Source organism: Mirounga angustirostris, unplaced genomic scaffold, assembly GCF_029215605.1.
Source record: "Mirounga angustirostris isolate CCGP_5_RB_7025 unplaced genomic scaffold, mMirAng1.0.hap1 SCAF_10, whole genome shotgun sequence".
NCBI classification, from domain to species: Eukaryota; Metazoa; Chordata; class Mammalia; order Carnivora; family Phocidae; genus Mirounga; species Mirounga angustirostris.
Genome location: NW_026991718.1, coordinates 19,257,522 through 19,281,003, shown reverse-complemented (window position 1 = coordinate 19,281,003; position 23,482 = coordinate 19,257,522). Strand labels below are relative to the sequence as shown.

Below are 23,482 nucleotides of genomic sequence, written 5' to 3'. Positions count from 1 at the left end.
AACAATTTAATATACATGTAATTGGGGTCCTAAACCTAGAGGGAAGAAGGTAATAGAAAAAAAAAATTTGGAGAAATTATGGGAAATATTTTTTCAAACCATAAACCCACAGATCCATGAGGTTCAACAAAATCCAAGAAGGAAAAACAAAGCAAACCACACTTAGAAATACCATAAACTGTTGAAAACCAATGATTAAGAAAAAATGGAAAAAGCTGCCAGATTATGTACAGAAAAACAAAGACTTCTCATCAGAACCTATGCAAATGAGAAGTCAATGGAGTGACAGTACTAAGTACTAGAAGAAAGAAGACACTGTCAACCTAAAATTCTATATCTGGTTAAAATATATTTCAAAATGAAAGTGGTAATGTTTTTAGACAAAGGCTAAGAAAAATCCATTACAAGATACGCAGTGCACTTAGATGTTCTCTAGGCAAAAGGAAAAGACTATCAGGTAAAAATTTGGATCCTCACAAAGGAATAAAGAACACTGGTAACAGTAAATATATTAATAGATACAAAAGACATCTTTGTCTAAGTTTTTAATTTCTGGGTTGTTTTTTCCCAATTATCTTAATTTCAATAAAAATCTTTGCTTACAGCAGAAATGTAAGTAACTCCCCAAAAGACTCTCACTCTCATGAAGTAACCGTTGTTAAGATATTCATACAGATTTCATAACATTAGTTGGGCATATTTCCATCTTTTTATAATCTCTAGAACAGATTCTCACCATAGGAATTATATGTTCCTTGAAAGTTAGAAAAAACTCACTGGCAAAACGATTTGGCCCCAGAACCAATTTCTTGAGAAAATTCTTTTTTTTTTTTTTTAAAGATCTTATTTATTTATTTGACAGAGAGAGACACAGAGAGAGAGGGAACATAAGCAGGGGGAGTGGGGGAGGGAGAAGCAGGCTTCCCACCGAGCAGGGAGCCCGATGTGGGACTCGATCCCAGGATTCTGGGATCATGACCTGAGCCGAAGGCAGACGCTTAACGACTGAGCCACCCAGGCGCCCTTTTGAGAAAATTCTTTAAACTTTCTTCCATAGTTCTTGGTTTACCCAGATTTTCTCCTTAACGCAGTTTGAGTGTTTAACAATTCATTTCAAAGAGATTTCAAATCAACTGGCTTACAGTTAAGTAAAGCTGTCTCTTTTATATATATATAATATATATATAAATAAATCTCTTATCCATATATATTCCCTTTATTCTTTCATACTTTGGCTTTCTTTTCCTTGATAAGATTAGATTTGTTTTTTAATCCTAAGAAATAGTTCTTAGGGCGCCTGGGTGGCTCAGTTGGCTAAGCGACCGCCTTCAGCTCAGGTCATGATCCTGGAGTCCCCGGATCGAGTCCCATATCAGGCTCCCTGCTCAGCTCTCTCTCTCTCGCTCTCATTCTCTCACTCTCTCAAATAAAATCTTTAAAAAAAAAAGCTCTTAGATTTTCCAATTCTATAGTTTCTGTTTAATGCATCTGTTTCTGCTTTTATCTTATTTATATCCTTCCTTTCCCCAGGCATTTATTTGGTTGGTTTTATTATACTAAATTCTGCAGCTGAGTTCATTTATTTTTTTTTAATCAATTTATTTCTAAGCTTGGTATTAGTCTTAGCCTGAGTCTCATTTCAGTTAGCTTAATAATCAGTTATTGTATATTTGATCCTCCTCTTTGACTCAATATTTAAGAACAGTTTCTGTTTGATTTTTCCAAGTGGTTGGAGTAGTACATTTTAAACTTCTGCTGTAGTGAGGAAATGGACACAAAAAGTTTCAGCTTTTCTGGAATTTACTGAGGTTTTCCTTTGTGGCTTAACCTAAAATTTATGTGTGTTTTTTTTTTTTTAATATTGCATGGTCAATTGGAAAAGTATACTTAATTCCAAATTTAAATGAAAGCCTTAGAAGTGACTAAATAAGCCCCATTATAAAAGCAATGTAGGTTTTGCACTATAGTCAGGCTTTCGCTTTTAACTAGCATTAAATGCATGCACATGATATTAAGAGTAAGGACAGAGATTCTCAGTTTTGCACCTAACCTAATTTTATGTTTACATTGCTAGACCTGTAATAGACAAAAAGAGTTTAATAATGTAAGGAATTTCTAATTTCAAGGCATGTCCAAAAGTTCTTGAAAGTTTCAATAGCTTTTTAAATTCATTTCCATGTTAAACATTTCCATTTCATCTTTAATTGAGGAAGTTAAAGTAATAAAATACTGGTATGTCACTCCATGTCAAACACCATTTTCAAAAACCAATAATGCATCCCTCCTTCTTCTCTAAAATGGTAAAATGTGATTTGACTAGTGAGTAGCATGTTAGAACTATGACCTTTCTTGCATGAGACACTACACTCCAACTAATATACCTGTGATTACAAAAACTTGTAAGGAGCTCTTTCATATCAGAAACTTATACTGAACTAGCTAAATCACTGGTTTTCCAAAATCTATGCTTTTGCAGTTTGTTTGAACTAGAATACACTTTCTTTTCTAATTCTGATTAAAAATTAGTTTCTGAAGCTGAACTTTTGGTTTTACCCCAAGAGAAAGAGATGGATGAATCCTGACTCTAGTGAGTTAACTTCAAAGTAAGCCTTATTAGGACACGTGGATGGCTCAGCTGGTAGAACATGTGACTCTTGATCTCAGGGTTGTGAGTTCAAGCCCCACCACTAAGCTTGGAGCCCACTTAAAAAATTAAAAAGTAAGTCTTATTAAGACTCAGTTTTGGGGCACCTGGGTGGCTCAGTCGGTTAAGCGTCTGCCTTTGGCTCCCCTGGGATCGAGCCCTGCATCGGGCTCCTTGCTTGGTGGGGAGTCTGCTTCTCCCTCTCCTTCTGCCTGCCACTCCCCCTGCTTGTGCTCTCTCCCTCTGTCAAATAAATAAATAAAATCATAAAAAAATAAAAAAATTTTAAAAAGACTCAAGTTTCTTATACATAAAATAGATGTAATAATAGTTTACACCTCACAGAGTTATTGGAATAGAAATAAATATAGAAAATATATATAAAGTGTCTGTCACAGTGCCTGGCACATAGTGAACATTAAATATTAACTATTATTATATTTTTGTTTTCCTCATGTCAGCATTCTTTTCTCTTAAATTCACTAATCCCAAACTCTGTAAATGGCTACATTAGCTATGCCTCCTCATTTAAGATCATCTATAAAACAATAAACATCTCAATGACTTTACCAACTGATAACAGATATTAAATTGAGTACCTCTCAATTATGCTTAATTCTGCCTATCACGTTTTTTGTTTCCGAAGTATCTGGGTGTAGTTTGGAAAGTATTTCATCTTTCCACTGAAAGCTTTCATGATCAGATAAGAGAGTTTCTATCATACACATTTATTTTATTCTTCAAAAAGTATCTTTTATCTCTAACCAATAAACTATAGCCCATAACAACAAAACCTCTTCTTTAATAGTCAAGTGACCGACTGTTCAATTTTAATAGCTATGCCACTCAATAATTATAGCTGTCATTTGAAAAATGGAATTCTTGTACTCTACCATCTTCAGTTTCCAAATAGTTTAATATCATTTTCAAAAATACCATTAAAGATATGTTAGGTTGCTACAGTTTACTGCTATACAAAATCACAGGTGTACCTGAGTTAGAGGGAGGAGCATGGTGAAAAATAGTACAGCTTTGAACTAGCTATACCAGGTCTTCGGATGGCTACCTTCTATAACCTTTAAAAAAGGCTGTAATTGTGATTCATCTCTTTCTGGAGGGTGAAATCACAAATTTTCCTTCTAGTAAGGAAAGTATATGCCTCCTTTCATGAAGCTTAGCTATCCTAAAATCCATGGAGTTGGAACAAGTCATATTTCCCCCTAAATTGTTCCCACCCTACCCTCTAATAGGCAAGTATTCTTTTGACGATCAACTCTCTCAGTAATCTTTCTCAAACTCAGAGATAATTATAAAGAAAAAGTTCCTTACAGAGAACACAGAGATTACTCATTAAACCACCATAACACATTATCAATAGTTTTTGCCACCTGTCCCAGGCCTAGGACTTCTCTTAAAATAACTAAGCCATATTCACCCTTTCCCCTTTTAAAAATTAAAGAAGAGGAACAATTTTTAAACAAAATCATCAAGAAGTTACCTCTTAAATCAGAAAACATATGTTTACTAGATACATATTATGTGCTAAACCATATACTAAGTGCTTTGCCTAATTGTGTAACCTATGTAAAGTCAGGTGGTAAAGTAATTATATAACAGGTGTGAGGGTTGGGAGAAGGAAGGAGTAATTTTATCTAAGATTCATAAAGAAATTCAGTAAATAGGACCAATGAAATCAACAAGTAATTGAAAGTAAAATGAGCCATGAATAGGCTGCTTGTAGACCAGGAGGTAAATTAAAAAAACAAAAACAAAAACACCACTATAAGCCATTACAATACACTTTATTCTGTTTCTTGCTAAACACTAATTCTTAGACTAGTAGTGAGTACCTTGTATTTGTAAAGAAGTAAACTCAATTATACTCTGGATTCCCTCAGTATAAAGACAACTTCCAAAATCAAAATTACAAATGAAAACTGCTATTTGAAAGTTTAACTTCTAGCCAGCACACTAAAACAAACAAAAATAAAAGGTATAAGGATTAGAGCAGAGAGACGTTACAAGGAGAGATACAAAAACCTAGAGAAGCACAGACTCTAGGGTAGAAGGCCTGGATTTGAATCCCACCTCGTAACATTAGGCAAGTTAACGTCTACTTCATTGGAGTTCTTGTAAGTATCGAATGAGTTAATATGTGTAATGCTTAGAATAAAAGCCTGGCTAGTATCCAAAATCTATAAAGAACTCATCAAACTCAACACCCAAAGAACAAAGATTCCAATCAAGAAATGGGCAGAAGACATGAACAGACATTTTTCCAAAGAACACATCCAAATGGCCAACAGACACATGAAAAAGTGCTCAGTATCGCTCGGCATCAGGGAAATCCAAATCAAAACCTCAATGAGATACCACCTCACACCAGTCAGAATGGCTAAAATTAACAAGTCAGGAAACGACAGATGTTGGCGGGGATGCGGAGAAAGGGGAACCCTCCTACACTGTTGGTGGGAATGCAAGCTGGTGCAGCCACTCTGGAAAACAGTATGGAGGTTCCTCAAAAAGTTGAAAACAGAGCTACCATATGATCCAGCAATTGCACTACTGGGTATTTACCCCAAAGATACAAAAGTAGGGATCCGAAAGGGTACGTGCACCCCGATGTTTATAGCAGCAATGTCCACAATAGCCAAACTGTGGAAAGAGCCAAGATGTCCATCGACAGATGAATGGATAAAGAAGATGTGGTATATATATACAATGGAATATTAGGCAGCCATCAAAAGGAATGAGATCTTGCCATTTGCAATGATGTGGATGGAACTGGAGGGTACTATGTTGAGTGAAATAAGTCAAACAGAGAAAGACATGTATCATATGATCTCACTGATATGAGGAATTCTTAATCTCAGGAAACAAACTGAGGGTTGCTGGAGTGGGGGGTGGGGTGGGAGGGATGGGGTGACTGGGTGATAGACACTGGGGAGGGTATGTGCTCTGGTAAGTGCTGTGAATTGTGCAAGACTGTTGAATCTCAGATCTGTACCTCTGAAACAAATAATGCAATATATGTTAAGAAAAAAAAAAAGAAGAAGAAGGTAGCGGGAGGGGAAGAATGAAGCGGGGGAAATCGGAGGGGTAGACCAACCATGAGAGACGACGGACTCTGAAAAACAAACTGAGGGTTCTAGAGGGGAGGGGTGTGGGAGGATGGGTTAGCCTGGTGGTGGGTATGGAGGAGGGCACATTCTGCATGGAGCACTGGGTGTTATGCACAAACAATGAATCATGGAACACTACATCTAAAACTAATGATGTAATGTATGGGGATTAACATAAGAATAAAAAAAAAAAAAAGAATAAAAGCCTGGCAAATAGTAAGCACCATATAGTAAAACTGTCCTTTGTAAGCAATATGATTTTCTATACAGAAAACCCAACAAACTCAAGAAATTATCAGAAATAAGAATTCAGCGGGTTGCTAAATACACATAATTCAATTGTCCTCTTATAAGCCAACAGAGAGAAGGTAGATTTCTGGACTTTTTTCTTATGGAAATGTTCAAAAAAGCTTAGAGAATAGTACCAAGAATTACATCACTACCACCCCCAATGCCAGAAGTGCCTACTTTTTTTTTTTTTTTTTTAAGATTTTATTTATTTATTTGACAGAGAGAGACACAGCGAGAGAGGGAACACAAGCAGGAGGAGTGGAAGCGGGAGAAGCAGGCTTCCCGCCGAGCAGGGAGCCCGATGCGGGGCTCGATCCCAGGACCCTGGGATCATGACCTGAGCCGAAGGCAGATGCTTAACGACTGAGCCACCCAGGCGCCCCTTTTTTTTTTTTTTAATGATCTGGGGACATGAATCCCAATTTAGTGGTCTCTTCTTAGATAAAAAGAGGATCAAAGGGAGATTTTAAAAAGGGCAAACGGGGTGCTGCTTCTGATAATAAGTATCAAGGCCATAATATTAGCATTTATGTTCACTGAAATCATATCCACGTCAATGATTGTGCTGAGAAATATTGTTCTTTTAAATCGTGAGACCTGGGAAATTTTGCTTTTTTAAGGTGCCTACTTTAAACAATGATCACATCACCTCGAGGTCAGATTGAGGCCAATCTGGTTTTATTTACCTCCACCCACAGCCTCCCCTCTACTCTGGATAATAATGAAACAGATCCCAGACATATCCTTGCACCCACTATCATTTAAATATGTATCTCTAAAAGGTAATGACTCTTTCTAAATATAACTAGATACTGTTATCACGCCTAAAAATTACCAATAATTTCCTAATACCAAATATGCATTGTTCAAATTTCCCTGATTATTTCATAAATATATATGTATGAAAATCTGGACCTAGATAAAGCCCAATCATTGCTATTAATCTCAGGTTTCCTTCTCATTTCTCTTTTTTGGTTCCTTACAATTTATTTGCTGAAAAAAACAAATTGTGTGTCTCAAGGACTTCCCCAAAGCCTAGATTTTGCTGACTGCAACTCCATGATATCATTTCATTTGTTTCCCTGATTTCTGTTTCCTGTGAACTGGTAGTTAGAGCTAGAGGCTTGATGAGATTCAGGTTCAAGTTCAATTTTTTGGCAAGAATACTTACTAGGTTGTATTGTGAACTTTCATTGACAGCAATCTAATGTCTGGCTCTCTCCCTCTCTGTGATGTTAGCAGCCACTAACGATCTTTACTTAGGTCCAGGAATTCACTCCTTTTTCATTTATCAAACAGAATAATCCTCAAAAAAGAAACTTCCTCTCCTCTACTATTTGGTTACATTCAGATACAGCTGGCTCCTTAGCATACTCCAAAGAAAATTAATGAGGTTTTTTTTTTTTTAACTATCATTGTGAACTCATGGATTTAAACATATTTGATGTGATTGATTATACTGCGGTTATACTTACTGATGCTCAAAATGTCTCATCTTTGGCCAGCCAGAGCCTATTCAATTAAGCAGCTTTGTTGTTTTGCCACACCCTGTTAGTGTTTGATAACCTCCTTGCAAAGATTTCAAGTCTCCAGCTCTGGAATCATCTTTAGCCATAAGCTGCCGCTTTCCATATTCAACTAGTTTCTTTCTTATTCTGCATTTCTACTAAATTAAAAATCACTAATTCTCAATGATAAATCAACTGTGTTATATACTCTGGATATTACAACTGAACATGGACCCAGAAATTTTAACACTATTTCTCACTGAAGTCTACTTTCAGCATTCCATTGAATAAAAAAACAAACAGAAAAAGCATATCCCACTCAAAACTAGATTTTAAATGCTTTAATTTGAAAGACTGGAGCAAAGATTCCTAATCTATTCTCTGCTGGCATTTTGGCTCTGGAAAGTACTTTTTCATGTTCTATTCCAAAAATTGAGGACGGTTTTTAAAAATTCACTGTTTTTTTCTTTGATAAACTGATAAAATCATCAAGTATGGGGGAAATGCTCAAACTCTTAAAGGTTGAATTTAGTACCGTAATTCAGACTTCTGTAAAATCCTCATACCTCATCCTGAACATTAAAATTCATGATAACTGTGAATATGAACTTATAAATTCTGACTATTTGAAATACCAAATATATTTACTATGCTGTGCCCCCTTGAAATCACAGAAATGGCATTATCAGTATTAAAGAAATATTTATCTTATTTTACTAAAAAACTAAACATTTAAAACCCTGTCACATTAGAGCTAGCTAGCATGCATCACTGTGAAAAAGCAGGATCCTATACTTATCATTTCTTCACAAAACACTGAAAAGACATGGCTTTAGTGCTCAAAAATTGCTTACATCCATAATTTTTACCACTTTGATATTAAATCACAATCAGAAATCACATTACTGAAGGGGTGCCTGGGTGGCTCAGTCGCTTGGGCATCAACTTTTGATTTTGGCTCAGGTCATGATCTCAGGGTCCTAAGATCTAGCCCCCCAGCAGGCTCCACACTGAACATGGAGTCTGCTTAGAATTTTCTCTCTCTCCCTCTCCCCCTCCCCCTGCTTGTGCCCTCTCTCAATCAATCAGTAGATCTAAAAAAAAAAATCACATTACTGAATGCCAATTTTCCCTGAAAAAAGCAGATATGAATTGATACCCTGGTGCAATTTCTTTTCCTCACAGATTAAGCGAACCCTTTCCTGCAGCTAACCTTGTGAGGCTTTGATCACAGGAACCAATGCAACTTTTCCAGGCAACACTGGCTTTAAACAAAGGCCACCAAACACCACCAACAACAACAACAAAACAAAATAACAACAAAAACTCTCTGCTGCAGTAAGGATTTTTCAGTGATAACAGTAACACATCTCTATGAAGTGCTGGTATGCTCTCTGAACATCAGTGCTTTCATCCAACTGAAAAACAAAATTCTGCTAGCATGCACACATGACAGTAATTGCTTTTCCAGATGGTATGCCTTTGATAAGGGATTTTTGCCAAAAGCTCATTTTACTTTCTCTCCAAGCATAATATTTGCCATTAACTTTGAAACTGGTTTTACAAGCTTCTCACTAGTAGTGTGAGTTGACCTGTTTTTTGCTATGAGAAGGATAACTGTGAATGATACTACTTCAGTAGTGTGGTCTCCTCTGTCTTTAGCAACAACATTCATTAATCTCACACTGAGAAGCATTATTTTATATAATTTATACACATTTCACTTTTCATCACAAGTCTAAAAAGTAATATTTCTAAGACAGAAATATTAATTCAATTCCCCAGGGTGGCATGGAAGTAGAAGAGCCAAAGCTTGTGCTCTTTCCATCATGCCACAGAGAAAACTGTAGCAAGGGAATACCAATTCCCTTAATATACCTTATTGACATTTGTTTTCAAATGTTTTCTTGAGTCCAAATAAAGTATTTTTTAAAGGTACCATTTTAACTTAATGTAAACTGTAATCTAAGACATAACCTTATACATGTTCTAGGGCCATAATTCAGATACTGATTTTATTTTGTTTTGATCCTCCTCAAAAAAACCAAAACTCCCACAATCTCAAAATCTAAAGTCCCCTCAAAAAAAAAAAAAATTACAAGAAAATACTGTCAAAATGTATCATATAAAACTTCTGAGCAAAAGCTTGTGAAATTTTCATTTTTTTTCATTTTCAAAGGGGAAAATGAAAAATATTAAAGAAGGATATCATGTGCCAATGGTTGTAAATGAGTGGGGAGATATAAGAAATTGATGAATCAGAGATATCCTCATTTAAAGAATTAAGCAAATAAATTTAACTATATAGCACTTTCACAAGTAGAACCATAAATAGTTAACAGCCACAACCAAGTAGTCAGCAAATTGATCAGAACTTCCTATTCCCTAAGCTTAACTTTTGTTGAGATCTGAACGTATACCATATTACTTAGAAAAGCCTTCCAAAATTTGATTTTATGTGCTCGTTTTGTGACTGTTTTTAAATGGTTTTCAGATGAGTGTATTCAGCTTCCCTGCCCCAAGAGTAAACATTTGAAGTGAAAGATTTCTTCAACTTCATTTATAATGAAGTTATAGAATAATTTATATTCTTCCCCATATCTAGAACCATGAAGTTACAGAGTAATTTATATTCTTCCCCATACCTAGAATCATTCTTTGCAAAGCTTGGACATTCAACTAATGTTGTTAAATGTTGTTAAACATCAGTTGAAAGAAAGAAGAAAAGACATCTTTAAAAAACAAGGGAAATGGTTCTGATAACAAGATACATTATATATTTAATTATTATTACCTTTTGATTCAAAATGACAACAAAAAATTTTTAGAGAAGTACAATATATCTACTAGCTGCCAAGAACAGTTTTAAAACTTCTCATCAAAGCAACCTAATTCTTCTTCATCTGCTATTTGATTCGAGGTAACTTTTCTTTCACAAACATTGCTCAGTTACACCACCCCTTTAGAAGGTAGCCATATAACTAACGCAGTCTTAGAATTTTCTAATATTACGGATTTATTATTTTAGAATTTATTGCTTTACATATTCTTCCAAAATAGAAAATGAAATGAATAATCCTTGCAATAAGTGATACATTTTTCTCAGATTTTCTTCTTTGTAATCTAGCAAAATTAATATACAAACCTCTACAACGTATACAGAGAACCAACCAACTTTGACCTGCCCTTTAAAATAATTATTTTCCATACTTCTTTCCTATTTGGAAAAACATAATTAAAAGAAAAAATATTTTGTTTTTAAATAAACAACTAAATCCAATTTGGAATATATGTGTATTTACAAAAATAGAGTACTATGTTTATTTTCTGTTGACACTATATTTCCTTTGATTGTTTTCAACTGTCTTATGTAGTCTTCAAAGTGGGGATCCACCCCATGTTTTGGAAGTGTCATTTGGTTCTTTAATTATTTATCTCCCTTTCTGGTCCAAGTGAAAGTAACCCAACAGATCAGAAAGGTCCTACTTGAACAGTCTATGAGGAATAAAAGTGACAATTTTTGGTGAACAGAAAACCCTTAATAATAAATTTAGGAGAAGAGGAACAAAAAGGTTTCCAAATTGAACTAAAAGACAATCACTTAAGATCTCATGTATCATGTGAGCTGACTCTGTTAGAGTGCTGAATTCAGCTGCTCATCCCAGAGGGTCATGACATAAAATAATTACTAAATTGACACTTATTTATTCCAGTTCTTCTAACATAGTTTACTCAGTCTTAATCTGCACCCAGTAGATTTCTTATTAATTGAACATGCTTTACTAATTATAAAGATTATCTCCCTTTAAAATCTGGATTTTTTTCTCAACTAGTTTTAGGGGGAAGTGGGTAGGGAAGGTTGAACTCTTCTCTATAGCTAACCAGTCTCTGGGGCTCCTGGGTGACTCAGTCGGTTAAGCACCTGACTCTTGGTTTCGGCTCAGGTCCTGATCTCAGTCAGGGTCGTGAGACTGAGCCGTCCATCAGGCTCCATGCTCAGCGCAGAGTCTGCTTAAGACTCTACCCCTCTGCCTTTGCCCCTCACCCCATCCCGAGCTCTCTCACGCTCTAAAATAAATAAATAAATCTTTAAAAAAATAAAAGCTAACCATTCTAACATAAAAACTTTTTAAACTTATGAAATCTATATATAGAAATCAACATTATAAAATGACTTCCAAGGAGTCAGATTAAAGTAAATTTGTGCCTCAAATACCTTAGAAAAAGTAGAAATTCTAAATGTTGGTGTCTTCATTTGGAGACAAAATTTCCTACTGCATGCTCTTGTTGATGGTCCTTGATTTTATCACCAGAGTCAGTTCCAGTTACATTTCCACTAATATGGACAGATCTAAAATAAGAGAAAGGAGATACATTTAGTCTACTGAAAACATTACAGACTTTAGACTCTACTGCATATCTTGTTTCCCTGTAAGCATGCAAAGATTCTTATACAGATGCTTTAGTTGTTCAAGAAATGCCAATTCTCATTCTTGTCCGCACTACAGACTTTAAAAATTGAAACTAAAGATTAATGGCTAAATAAATAAAATTAATAAGAGATCATTAGTTACTCGCTTTAAAAGGTTCAGATCCCAAATGAAGCTAGGAGAACAGGATCCTCAACTATCAGCTTACTCATCATCGGAGTTCCTGACGTCACCCCAGCAGCAGGGGTCTCAGTAACCTGTTTCAGGTAAAGTGGAACAGAAGGAGGAAATGGGATTCCTAGCAGAAGATACCTCAATGTAATGGCTAGCATTCATTACTGGGTCATTGGCAGTGGGATAAGAACAAATTGGATTTTTTTAAATTAACGGTAGTACTGTCTTCCCACTTTTATCTCAAAGCTAACTCCTAGGGGTGCCTGGGTGGCTCAGTCCGTTAAGTGTCTCTCTTCGGCTCAGGTCATGATCCCAAGGTCCTGGGATTGAGCTCCACGTCAGGCTCCCTGCTCAGCAGAGTCTGCTTCTCCCTCTCCCTCTGCCCCTCCCCCAGCTCGAGCCCACTCACTTGCTCTCCTGCTCTCTCTCTCTCAAATAAATAAAATAAAAATAAATAAAAAGTTAAATAAATAAAAACTCCTAACAGTGGGGGGACTTTGCAGACATCAGAGAATGCTTAAGAAATGTGAAACCTACTGGCTTTCATTACTTAAAGCCTAACTGGTTTAGGCTTTACCACCCAGGGTTAAGCTTTTTACTAAATTTAATACTCCCTTTAGATCACAAAGACACAGTGGATTAGGTCCAGAGAAATCATCATATCACAGGTCGATTCAGGAATCTTGCTAGTTAATTCTATCTATGGCTTCCACCTATCACCCTTGGGCTTTACTCAAAACACAAACCATTCCGGCCAGCTACCCTCTCCCCTATTTTCATACCCACAGTGCTCTCTGTGCTTTCTCACCCACCTCATGTCTTCCCCTACTGTTGCCCTTCCTTCCAACCTTCTCCTTGGGGAACCTCTGGAAACCTCTCTTATATAGTGAAACAAATCACCTCTACATCCTCAACCTATCAATGAATACTTCTTTCAACCCCTGGGCTAAACCTGTCTCTTGAGAAGAACCCTCTAGGGGCGCCTGGGTGGCTCAGCCATTTAGCGTCTGCCTTCGGCTCAGGTCATGATCCCAGGGTCCTGGGATCGAGTCCTGCGTTGGGTTCCTTGCTCGGCAGGGAAGCCTGCTTCTCCCTCTCCCACTCCCCCTGCTTGTGTTCCCTCTCTCGCTGTCTCTTTCTCTGTCAAAAAATAAATAAAAATCTTTAAAAAAATAAAAGAAGAACCCTCTAGAGTGAAGGTTAAGGCAGTAGGGATCAACCTCCACAGTGGTATGTCTAGACCCTAACTCATAAGCAATCCAATTCCTTCCCTCAGGCTCAGGCCATCTGGCTGTCCTACCCTCTTCTCTTTGTCATGCAATAGCCCAATCTACCTTTTGTACCTAAATCCAGATTTAATCCCTGAGATGCACTCCACCTAGTCTCATCTCTCCAGTTAGTTAACTATGTTATTATTGGTCTCAAAATCTTGGTTGTCACCCAAGCTATCAATCTCCCTAGTATGTTACTTTCTTCCTTCCACTTCATCAGCCTCAAATTCCTAATCATGGTTCAATTCAATCACCTGCTAGGGAGAAAACACCCAACATTATGGATTGATCCTGCTATACCATTGAAGTATTCAATTTTAGACACAATGCTATCTAGTGAGCCTTTTACATGTCATTAATCAGGTCCTTCCCCCATTACACATACTGCCTTTCTTTCCAAACTTTAGCCACACTTCCACTTCCAGTCCTATGGGGGGTGGGATGGGAAAGGGATTTCTTCATGTTTTCCTTAACTGTTTGTGTAGGTTATTTATATTGTAAAAACACTATTTCTTCCATTTACTTTGAACAATTTCTCAATTGCTGGCTTTTACCATAAAAGTTTTCTTATTTTTAGGTGGCCAGATTTGTGCAACACTGCTTTCTCCATTTCTTTTACTATTTCTCTGCTTAGAAATTTCTCCACCTTCAATAATAGCAGATAAATACTCTGATGTTTACCTTTCTAGGCTAATTGTTCCAATACTTCATTCCAAATTCAGAATTGAAAAATGATGTAAAAGGAACATGTATTTGAACAGTCTCATTCCTGTATCATCCACATGCAGCTCACATTGCCCTTGATTGCTACTGGTCACCACTTTTATTAGTTTCTTCTATACCTTTCCAGCAACTCTTTTTTTTTTTTTTTAAAGATTTTATTTATTTGACAGAGAGAGACACAGCGAGAGAGGGAACACAAGCAGGGGGAGTGGGAGAGGGAGAAGCAGGCTTCCCGCGGAGCTGGGAGCCCGATGTGGGGCTCGATCCCAGGACCCTGGGATCATGACCTGAGCCGAAGGCAGGTGCTTAACGACTGAGCCACCCAGGCGCCCCCTCCAGCAACTCTTTATGTAAATATACACTTAACTAAAAATACAGTCTTATCCTCCTGTCTTCTAAAAAAAAAAAAGTCCAGCTTTGCACCCTTTTTTTTCCCCCACTTAGTGTATCCTGAAGATTTTCCATGTTAGGATATATTTCTTCATTGTTTTTAAAGTTCTACGGCATTTTATTATGTGAATACATACTAGTTTGTGTAAACAAGCCCACAATTTTAAGAAGTTAGATTCCACAAATTTAAGTCTTGTTTCTGAAAGTAATTTAGAGTTCAAGAGCAACAATTGTACAAACCAAACAACACAGGAACCTAGGTGGTGTGATTTCACAAATTTTTACTCTATTGATAAATATAAGTTCTCTTGTACATCACTTTATCTTTTCTCTCAAGCTTATTCCATGAGCCTATCTAAAATCTATCAACTGTTACAGTCATAAACTCTGAAAGTAGAAGGATAGTTTTTAGGGGCGCCTGGGTGGCTCAGTCAGTTAAGCATCTGCCTTCGGCTCAGGTCATGATCTCAGGGTCCTGGAATTGAGCCCCACTTTGGGCTCCCTGCTCAGTGCGGAGTCTGCTTCTCCCTCTCCTTCTGCCTGAGGCTCTGCCTGCTGGTGCGATCTGTCAAATAAATAAATAAAATCTTAAAAAAAAAAAAAAAGGATCATTCTCAGAGTGAGAAGTCTCAGATTCTAAAACCTGCCCAACCTCACTAAGAGCTTCAGTGGGCCTGCAAAAATGAAATACTGCTATACAAGAGTCAAGACAGTTGTACAAATACAGAAATGTTCCATTCTACTTAGTGGTATCAGGAGAGGCTTCACTGGGGAAATAGTCCCTGAGGTTCAATCCTAAAGGAAAAAATGTTCAAGAGGCACAAGAAGGCAAGAGAAAGCATGAAGGAGGGAGCAGAAGAAAGAACTGCTTGAAATAGCATACCTTGTCAAAAACTCTAGTTCCACTCCACTTAGAATGCAGAAAGCCTCAAAGGAATGTCAATCCCACCCTCAGAAGAAAAAGCCAGATCTATCAAATCAAAACTTATCTTAAGCCTAACAAAGAGTTGAGGTCACAAGGCAATCAAGTAAATTTAATTTCAAAGAGGGACAAGTTCCTCCAAGAAGAGACCAAACACAATCTCTTTTACCTTTGGCAGGTCACAGAGAAAGAAGTAGCCACCATACAGGTGTGTAAGGAAAAAAACAGCTAAGATTTTTTTTTTTAATTTTATTTATTTATTTGAGAGAGAGAGAGAACATGCGAGAGAGAGAGAGAGCACAAGTCGGGGGGCGGGGGGGCAGACTCCCCACTAAGCAGGGAGCCTGACGCCAGGCTCAATTCCAGGACTCCAGGATCATCACCTGAGCTGAAGGAAGATGCTTAACCGACTGAGCCACCCAGGCATCCCAAAAAAAATCAACTAAGATTTTAACAAATTCTTAAAGACCAAGTGTAGACTCGTGTCAGTTTGGAATGGCTGGGGATCCCTGACACAAGAAGAGTTTACACTCAACTGTAAGTTCTACATGTGTCAACCAGGTGCTCACAGGAAAAATTAAAAGTAAATCAGAGAGAGCCCTTCATCAATGCGGCAAGTGTGCAGGAAGTGACAAGTACCAGCCTGAAGCCCTGCCTAATTCCCCAACCTTTCCTTAAACACAGAGCAAACGCCTAGAGCCACTAGGGGAAGGAAAGAAAGCCCTAAGGTCCAGGCAAAAATCCACTGCTTCAGAGGAAAATAGAAGCAAAATGCCTCTGCCTCTGGAGAAGGGGGAGAAAAGAGTGTCAAGTCCCCAGACACAGGCAAAGATATACTGATGCTAGGAAAAGGTAGAGACAAAAAATAATTCTGCCACTACTGTGGGGGAGCAGGAAAGAGTCTTGGGCAAGGGATCCTACACCAATACCAAAAGAGATCAACTACCACAGAGAGGGAAATGATACTCCTACCCATGACCAGCTACAAATATATGGCATAGTTTGACTGCCACAAGGGAGAAAGAGCAGAAAAGCTAAGAAAACCCCATCACCAACACCCAGGAACTTAGGGCCTGACCAGGATTGAGTCTGGACTAGAATAAGAGAACCCATGCTGACCCACAAGCAAAGCACTGGGTAACAAGCAACAATAATCACTGGGAGAGGGACAATAACATAAAGAGAAATCTCTCTGGTGCACAGATATGCAAAGCCTGTTGAAAGATGAGGGTGGTATAGGAACACAGAAAAATCCTGTAGTACTACATGGCACACCCTAAACACAAGGGAACAGCAGCCAACTGTTGGGAGAAATTTGAAGCCTGTGGTACAATGAAGGTAATGAGGGCAAAAGAATCCAAACCTAGCTCGATTCATGATGAGACTGACTCAACCTCTAACACAAACAGCCTAACAAAAGAAGAGCATCATTTCAATCTCTCCTATTCTTCCGTACACAATGATGAGCATAAAATCAAAAATTACACAAAAGCAAGAAAAAAAAAAAATAACCCTTTGGCAAGAGATAAAGCAATCAACAGAATCAGAAATGATTTTGCTATTGAAACTATCATTTAAAAATAACTATAAATATGTTAAATGGTCTAGTAGAAAAGATGGACAATATGCACAAACAGATGGACATTTTCAGCAGTGAGATGGAAAACTTTAAAGAAAGGAAAAATATAAAAGATAGAAATAAAAAATTCTATTAGAGAAAAAAAATTCCTGAGACAGGCTCAACAACAGTCTGGACACAGAAGAGGAAACAATCATTGAACTTAAAGACATGCAAATAGAAATAATTATAAATGAAACCACAGTTTAAAAAAAGTGAGGGAAAAATACATCTCAGGGCATCCAAGAGTTGTGGAACTATATCAAAATGTCTTCAAACAAATTCCATTCAACTGAAGCCCCAAGAAAAGGAAACAAACAAACAAACAAAATGAGATACAAGAAATATGTGAAGAGATAATGGCCAAGAATTTTGAAAGAATCCAAGACAACAAACCAAAGAGCAAAAAATCCTACGGAATCCTAATCATAATAAATACCAAAATGAACACACGCAAACAAATATACATGGATATATCATAGCCAAAATGCAGAAAAACAAAGATAAAAATCTCAAAGGCAAAGAAAAAAATACATACAAAGAACAAAGATCAGCATTTCCTTTTCTTCAGGAAATTATACAAGTGAAAAGACTATATAGTAGAAAGATAAAAGCTGCCCATAGAATCCTATAACCAGAAAAATATTTTTTCAAAAATGAAGAAAGAGGGGGTGCCTGGGTGGCTCAGTCAGTTGAGTGGCTGCCTTCGGCTCAGGTCATGATCCCAGGCCCTGGGATCGAGCCCCACATCGGGCTCCTTGATGAGTGGGGGGCCTGCTTCTCCCCTGCCTGTCATTCCCCCTGCGTGTGCTCTCTCTCTCTGTCAGATAAATAAAATCTTTTTTAAAAAAATGAAGAAAGAAAGAATTTTTTGACAAATAAAACCTGACAGAATGCACTGCCTGCAGACACCAAAAATGTTTCAGGAAGTTCTTTAGGCAGGACTGAAAATTACCAGCTGAAAATGTGGATCTACAAAAAGAAATGATGAGGATTATAAAGAGAAGGTAAATACAAAAGACTTTTTTTCTTGTTTTCTCTCTTTTTTTTTTAAGATTTTATTTATTTATTTGTCAGAGAGTGAGAACACGTACAAGCAAGGGGAACAGCAGACAGAGGAAGAAGCAGGCTCCCCACTGAGTGAATTTTTATTCATTTTAGAAGATCATACAAGAACACAAAAAATAATAATGTATTATGGGGGTTAATAACATATATAGAAGTAAAATCATGACAACATAAAGAGGGAAGGTAGAAAATTAAAGTATATGGTCATAAGGTGATCATGTTACACAGGATAGCATAATGTTATTTAAATAAAGATTGTCGGAGCACCTGGGTGACTCAGTCGGTTAAATGTCTGCCTTCGGCTCAGGTCGTCATCATCCCCAGGTCCTGGGATAGAGCCCCCAGTCAGGCTCTCTGCTCAGTGGGGACTCCGCTTCTCCCTCTCCCTCTCCCCCTCCCTTCCCCCCATGCGTGCGGGCTCACTCTCTCCTCTCTCAAATAAATAAATATCTTTTAAAAAATAAATAAGTAAATAAAGACTGTTGTAAGTTAAAGTTAGATCTTTTAAGCCCTAGAAGAGTGGTTCTCATACTGCCTCAGTGACATGTAGCATGGGGGACACTTTTTTTTTTTTGAGAGAGAGAGAGGGCACATATGCACAAGCAAGTGGGGGGGTGGGCAAAGGGAGAAGGAGAGAAAGAATCTTAAGCAGGCTTCACGCCCAGCATGGAGCCCCCACACAGGGCGCAATCTCACAATCCTGAGATTACGACCTGAGCTGAAATCAAGAGTCCACCCACTTAACCGACTGAGCCATCCAGGCGCCCTTGGCAACATTTTTGGTTGTCACAACTGGGGGTGGGGAGTGGTTGCTACTGTCATCTAGTCAACAGAGGCCAGAGATGCTGCCAAAAATCCTACACTGCATACAGGATATCCCCTCCAGTCCTCAACAACAAAGAATTATCCAAATGAAAATACCAATAGTGCCAAGGCTGAGAAACCACGACTTAGAGCAACTGCTAAAATATATATGTACATATACATACATATATGTATATACGTGTATATATGTATATATACATACATATGTATGTGTATATATGTGTATGTGTGTATACGTGTATATATGTGTGTACATATACATGTATATCTAGACATATAGAATAAGCCAAGAGTATTACATAAAATGGAATTATGAAAAAGGATTAATTCAAAAGAAGGCAGGAAAAGAGGAAAAAATAAATTTAAAATATTCAAAAATAGAAAACTAGCTGGGGCACCTGGGTAGCTCAGTTGGTTAAGCATCCAACTCTTGAGTTCAGCTCAGGGCATGATCTCAGGGTCTGAGATCAGGCCCCACTCAAATTCTGCACTGGGTATGAAGCCTGCTTAGGATTCTCTCTCCCTCTCCCTCTGCCCCTCCCCACTCACGCTCCATCTTTCTCTCTAAAAAAAAAAAAAGACTCAAAATTAAAAAAAAAAATTAAAAAACAGAAAGCTAGCAAGATGATAGACTTAAATCCATATTTATCAATGATTACATTAAATAAAAATTATCTAAACACCCAATTAAAAGGTGGAGATTATCAGATCAAATTTTAAAAACGAGATCCAATTATATGCTATCCACAAGACACACTACATAAGGATAAAGGATTAATTCACCAAAAGACACAGCAATCCTAAATGTGTTTACTTATTAACACAGCTTTAAAATAAATGAAACAAAAACTAATAAAACAGGAGATTAGACAAATCCACAATTACAGCTATAGACCTTACTACTCCCCTGTTATTAATCAACAGAACAAGAAGATAGAAAATCACTAACATATAGAAGACTTGAAAACACTATCAACTGACTTGACCTAATTGGACATTTATAGAACATTTTACACTATGAGAGCAGAATATATATTCTTTTCAAGGGCACATGGAACATTCACCAAGAATGACCATATTCTGTGCTATAAAATGAACCTCAAGATATTTAAAAGAATTAAAGTCAAATAATGTATTTTCTCTGGCCAAACAAAATTAAATCAGAATCAATTAACTGAAAGATAAGGAATTACCAAGCGTTGGAAATTAAATAACATACTTTTAAATATCCCAAGGGTAAAAGAGTAAGAGAAATTTTTAAATATTTTTAATTGAATGAAAATTAGAACATATCAAAATTTGTGGGATACCACTAAAGCAGTTCTTAGAAACTTAGAGCAGTAAATGCTTATATTAGAAAACAAGCATGAATTAATAATATAAGCCTTCATCTTAGAGAAGCCGAAAAAGAGTAAATTAAACACAAAGCAATTAGAAAGAAGAAATGAAATTGAAAAAAAAAGAACAGAAAAATCTATGAAACGGAAACCTAGTTCTCTGAAACATTCAATAAAATAGAATAAACTTCCAGATGATCAAGAAAAAAAGAGAGAAGCCACAAATTACTTGTATCAGGAATGAAAACAGAACATCACTAGAGAGCTTATCGATATTAACAGGATAATAAGAGAATACTATGAAGAACTTATGGCAATAAATTTTACAATGTACCAATTTCTTTTTTTGGTACATTTTAAAATGTACCAATTTCTTTTTTTTTTTTTTAAGATTTTATTTATTTATTTGAGACAGAGAGAATGAGAGAGACAGAGAGCACATGAGAGGGGGGAGGGTCAGAGGGAGGAGCAGACTCCCTGCAGAGCAGGGAGCCTGATGCGGGACTCGATCCCGGGACTCCAGGATCATGACCTGAGCCGAAGGCAGTCGCTTAACCAACTGAGCCACCCAGGCACCCCAAAATGTACCAATTTCTTAAGTTTGAAGACAAACTACCAAGTTCACTAAAAGAAGAAGTCAGATAATAAGAATAGCTCTTAATATACTAAGAGCTTAAATTATGACATTTAATTCATAATTTAAAACCTTCCCATGAAGAAAGCTCCACGATAAGCGGCTTCCTCGGTGAATTCTACCAAACATCTAAGAAATTTATATATTACATAAATTCTTCCTGAAATACATAAGAAAACACTTACCAATTCATTTTATAAGCACTACTCATAAATTTTAGCATGACTCTGATATAAAACTCAGACAAAAGAAAAAAACCTTAAGTAAACTACAGACTAATATCCTTTCATGAACACAGACACAAAATATTTTAACCAAATATTAGAAAAACGAATCCAGCAATATATAAAAAGGAATATATATCATGACCAAATAGAATTTATCCCAAGAATGCATTATTAGTATTAGTTCAATATATGAAAAAAACCCATCAATGAAATTCACCCTAACAATGGACTAGAACATAAATGATCATCTTAATAGATGAAAAAATAATATTAGAAAAAGCCCAGTCATTCATGATTCAAAACTCTCAGAAAACTAGGAACAGAAGGGAATGTCCTCAGCCTAGGACATGAATCTACAACAAATCTACAGCTAATATACATAATCATGAAAAACTAAATGCTTCCCCTCTAGGATCAGGAATAAGGCAAGAACATCTGCTCTCCCACTCCTATTCACTGTACTGTACTGTCAGTATAATAATGCAAGAAAATAAATAAAAGCCTAGAGATGAAAAAAAAAGAATCAAAACTGTCTTTTTTCACAAATGACAGGATGGTCTACATAGAGAATCCAAAGAATCTACTACTAAAACTAAAAAAAGAATTTAGAAAAAAAATTGCAGAATACAAAGTCAACACACAAAATCCAACCATATTTCTATATGGTAGCAATGAAAAATTACAAATAAATGAACAAAACAGTAGCAATTATATTAACATCAAAAAAATTTAGGATAAATATAACAAAATAAATGGAAGATTTGTGTGCTCAAAAATATAAAACTCTGAATGAAAAATCAAGGACCTCAATAAATGAAGAAATACTGTTTTCAAAGATCAGATCCATCAATGCTGTTCAAATAGCAATTCTCCCACATTTATAGATTTAACCTAAGTCCCAATTAAAATCCCAGATTTTTTTTGTAAAAACTGACAAGCTAATTCTAAAATTTATATGGAAATGCCAAGAACCTAGAATATTCAAAACAATTTTGAAAAAAAAAAGTTGGAAAACTTACACTACCTGATTTTAAGACTTTCTATAAAGTGATAGTTATCAAGACATTGTAATTCTGGCACAAAGATAAACATACAAATCAAGGGAACAGAAAAGACAGTCCAGAAACAGATCTACAAACTTACAGTCAACTGACTGTCAACAAAAGTACTGGGGTAATTCAATGGAAAAAGAACTGCCTTTGTAACAAATACTGCTGGAACAACTGACAATCCATATGGAGAAAAAAAAAGAACCTCAACTCATACCTTACAACTTACACAAAAATTAACAGACCTAAATATTTAAAAATGCAAACCTATAAAACTTCTAGAGGAAAACAGAAGAAAATTTGGGAACCCTAGGTTAGCCCAGGGGTTGTCAAACTTTTTCTACAAAAGGCTATACAGGGAATATTTTAAATTTTATGGGCTATTCAGTCTCTACTGTAAATATTCAACTCTGTCACGAAAGCATGAAAGCAGCCATAGGCAATATGTAAACAAATGGGCATGGCCATGTTCCAACAAAACTTTATTTACAAAAAAGAAGCAGTGGGTTGAATCAGCTGTAGTCTGCCAACCCAAGTTAGGCAAAGAGTTCTTAGATATGACACAAAAGCACAAACCATAAAAGAAAAAATTGATATATCACAGTAAAACAAAATCTTTAAATTCTGCTCTTCAAAAGACAGTGTTATAAAAGTGTAAAGACAAGTCACAAACTTGGAGAAAATACCTGAAGAAAATATCTGCAAAACACATACCTCCTAAAGAACTTGTTTCTGGAACATAAAGAAACTTTCAAGCAATCCAATAAAAATAATGGCCAGAGTATTTGAACAATACTAAAATGACAACTCTAACAAGCGGTCTCGTTACTTGGTACATGTGTTTAATCTTTCCTACTGGCCTTCAGGCTCCCTGAAATTAGACTAATCCTGCCTGAATGGAGCATCCAACATTCCAGCTTACACAAAAAGATAAGCAAGCAACAAATGAAACAAAACTATCAGAGCATTTTTGAAGTTGATTTTTAGAGTAGTTAATACATATCTGATACAAAAAGTAAACTGTCCTAAAGAGTTATGGTAAATAGAAATTTTCCCCCAATCATCCTGCTCCCTTTCCTTGTTTATTATGTATTCATAGGTATTCTATACATACAAAAGCATTTACATATATTTTTTAATGAAAGTGATGGCATACTTACACAGCTTCTCATCATGATTTTTTAATTTAATGTACCTTAGAGGTTTTGTTTTTAAAGATTTTTTTTTTAAGATTTTATTTATTTGAGAA

At 36.4% G+C, this 23,482-nt stretch overlaps 1 protein-coding gene across 10 annotated transcripts in view; it reads right to left on the bottom strand.

Moving 5' to 3' along the window:
- NCOA1 (nuclear receptor coactivator 1) overlaps positions 1–23,482 on the bottom strand; it is a 238,050-nt gene that overhangs the window by 169,563 nt on the left and 45,005 nt on the right. For all 10 annotated transcript variants that reach the window (XM_045884197.3, XM_045884189.3, XM_054509635.2 and 7 more), the window contains exon 2: positions 11,782–11,916. The gene's annotated coding sequence lies outside the window, so the exon portion shown is untranslated. The remainder of the gene's footprint in view (positions 1–11,781; positions 11,917–23,482) is intronic.